The sequence below is a fragment of the Solanum pennellii genome, chromosome 10, assembly GCF_001406875.1.
Source record: "Solanum pennellii chromosome 10, SPENNV200".
Taxonomy (NCBI): domain Eukaryota; kingdom Viridiplantae; phylum Streptophyta; class Magnoliopsida; order Solanales; family Solanaceae; genus Solanum; species Solanum pennellii.
The window spans coordinates 26,712,916-26,716,519 of NC_028646.1; the positions used below are offsets into that span (position 1 = coordinate 26,712,916).

Here is a 3,604-nt window from a genome sequence, read left to right on the forward strand (position 1 = left end):
CATTAAATCAATAAGAAATTTTATCGGTTTTCATTTTTCGATAATGGTCCTTAACGGTTCTGTTTTCGTTTTAACCAATAAGAAAAATATTTATAAAATAAATATATGACTTCTCTAATAAATTTGTCGCCATAACACAATAATATAACTTCACAAATGCTCATAAAAAATAGAAACGATAATAAAAAATATGAAACATTCGATTTGGTACATCATTCAGTTGAGTTTTTCACACACTTAATTATTAATTATAACCCATTAGACATCCAATTTCAGACTTCAATCTCCTTTGATCATAACCATCATTTTCATTAATATTTATCAACCAATCCTAACCAATCAAGTCATCTAATTCAACGGCTGAGATTGAAACCCCTTTGTTATACCTATTTTATCACACCAACAGACCCCTTTTTCACGTACCCTCCCTGTTCCAAGGAGATCCACCGTACCAGCGGCTCCTCCATTGCTCTAACTGGCGGAACCACCCCTCTCTCCTTCTCTTCCTGCTCTCTTCTTATCCTTCTTCACTGATGAGATCCTTATCCTCTCCCACTTCTCGCGAAAATCGATCGAACAACCGCCACTCATCTTCTCTTTAATACTCTGTCAGGCATCAGTACAGTCGTGACAACCAAGAGACAAGCGTCCGCTGTTTCTATTGGCGTGTTCACGACCGAGCCGTCTTGAGCCTCCTCCAGCGAGCTTCGGCGAAGCAAGCGAGTCTAGCGATCTTCGGAGGCGTTCAGACCTACGTCTATCAAAAATGGATTTGTAAAGATTCGTCTGGTATTAAGTTTAATTAATCTGTTATACTTTTTTGTTTACTTTAACTAGTTCTAAAATCTGAAAAACGCATGTTGTTGCTTTTCTTATTGTGTTATATATGATTTGGTTGTGTTCCAGAATTTTAGCTTGACTATTGATATTTCATCCACACTTTGACTTTATCGAAATATCCATCAGACATGAAATCTGCAGATGGTTTCTGTTAGAGATTTCAATTGTTGTTTTTAGTCTATAATGTTTTTTTATGTCTCATTCGTGATGTTTTTTCCCTGTAAATATGAGTTTTACTATTTAATTCGTATCCAGTTGTTTCCATCCAAATTAATTAAAAGAAACTTCATAAAAAAAAAAGTGGTTGTATGTTATTTTTCCTCTTTTTAAACTTATTCTAAATGATGTAACATTTTCTGTCACTATATGCTAAGGTAACAACCATACTTAAGCAAATAGGAATACACCTTACTTTTGTTTTCATCTCCTTTTTAGTTGTTGGATGTGTTTGGTAGACTTTATCTAAGTTGAGGGCCTATCAAAATCCCTATGAGGTGAGGTAAGAGTAAGGTCTATGTATGGTCTATATGTTAATGAACTAAAAATGATATATTTCTTACAACTTTTTGTATCTTAATGGCAATTCTCTGGGTTTGTTTTTTGTATTGTTATTTTTGTCCATTGATTCAAAATAGTGATGTCACTTGTCATTTTGATTTTTTCTTTGTTACTCCAAATATTCCTTATATTATTTTAGTTGTAGGTATGCTCCATCACCTTGACTGTATTATTAAACATGTTTATAATCTTTCGTCGGATTACTATATTATTCTTCCTCATGAAATTCTTATAGGAGATATTGTTGCATATAAATCAGATTTTCCAAAGCATAAGAATTAGAATTTTAATTCCAAAGGTCACACTACAATATTTTTTTGAAATTCAAAATACATACTAGACGTGAGTCTTTGGAGCATTAGACATTAGATGCATCTTCCTATTTTTCCTCCCCCTTCTCTTTATTGAAAATTTTGTAGCTTTTTCTTTTTTTATATTCATATCTTCTCTTGTCTTATGATTCTTTATTTTTCAAATATTCCCTGAGATGTTATATTCCCTGAGATGTTAGACTTGGAGATATTTTTTCAATTTATTCTCAACCAAACAACTCCTAAGAGTCCATAATTTTTCACTTGTTATTTTCAGTCCAGAATTTAACATTTCAGATTTTAGTTTATAAGTAGGAATTACTAATCAATACTGTGTCATTTTTTTCATTTAAGATAGTATGTTGAATTGATTTTTCTTTTTAACAATGCAGATCTAACTGGAATCAAGATTGAAGTTCATGAAAAGTTAAAGAAAAGTATTGGGAAATGAAGTCCTCAAAAATGATATTAGAGATTCCGTTTGTAAAGGGAGGTGTGTCAAGGAAATTTCATCAACAAATCTAAAGTTGGGAATAACAACTCAATTTTTTTTGCTCAAAACAAGTGAAGCTCACGAGATAGGAGAAAGACGTAATGATTAGATTACATTGTATCTTTCAAGATAAGCATATCATTGTTATAAGACATTACTTTGTCATAAATTGTCTACATTTGTGACAAAACATTTGTCTTCAAATTATTTTTTGATCAATTATATAATTTATTTTTAATTACGTATTAAATTTGCATTCTATCACAATTGTATTTTTCACTAGTTACAATAATTTTTACTGACAATTTTGTGGTGTCAGTAAAACTAATATTTTTGGTTATGAAATGATTGATTTTAACTACAAAATTCTAGGTTATTTTTGTAAACGCAAAATTGTCACTAATTATTACATTTGGAGACAACAAATTTTCATACATAAACATAGTATTTAGTGACGCAACTATTTTTATTTGACTACTAAATACATTTAACATTAGAGACAAATGATGCCATCACTAATTAAAGTAAAAAGTTAGTTACAACCTCATTTTGTTGGTATAGATAAATTTTGTGACAAAATATTCAATCAACTACAAAGTTTTGATTTTTTATACGAAAGAGTTTGTCATAAATACTATGCATTTGGAGACAATTGTAGTTAATGCAACATTACTTGGAGACGAAACACTAAAGTGTCACTGTATATCTTTAGTGACCTATGATTTAGAGACGAACAAGCGACGTTTTTTTTCATCATGAAATATGTTTTGTGATAAAAAATAAGTTTTAAGTGACAAAATAATATGTCACTGATAACCAATTTTGTAGTAGTGCCAAGTTGCTAGGGATGCTAGGGTAAGTGAATCCCAATGCTAACACTATCGCTTCAAGGATTAGGGATTTCACAAGGATGAATCCCCCTACTTTCTTTGGTTCTAAGGTGGAGGAGGACCCACAAGGGTTCATTGATGAGGTGTTCAAAGTTCTTGATGCGATGTGTGTGTCTCCTCAAGAAAAGGCGGAACTAGCCGCCTACCAACTCAAAGATGTGGCTCAAGTTTGGTATGAGCAATGGAAGGATGAGAGGCCGGTTAGAGAAGGTCGAATTACTTTGGGGAGCTTTCAAGGCGACTTTCCTTGATAGGTTTTTTCCCTTGGAATTAAGGGAGAGGAAAATGCAAGAATTCATCAACCTTCGTCAAGGGAGTATGAGCGCAAAGGAGTATAGCCTCAAGTTCACTCAACTATCCAAGTATGCTCTACTATGGTTGCGGATTCTAGAGCTAAGATGAACAAATTTGTTATGGGGATATCCGACCTTGTGGTTAATGAGTGTAGGTCGGCTATGTTGATTCCTAGCATGGACATCTCTCGTCTTATGGTTCATGCCAAACAAATTGAG

At 32.7% G+C, this 3,604-nt stretch overlaps 1 long non-coding RNA gene across 1 annotated transcript; it reads left to right on the forward strand.

Moving 5' to 3' along the window:
* The first annotated feature begins 399 nt into the window (after positions 1 to 399).
* Positions 400 to 2,437, forward strand: LOC107032327. The gene is made up of 2 exons (XR_001458348.2): positions 400 to 789; positions 2,102 to 2,437. It is a non-coding gene; the product is annotated as an uncharacterized LOC107032327 (long non-coding RNA).
* Positions 2,438 to 3,604: the final 1,167 nt, after the last annotated feature.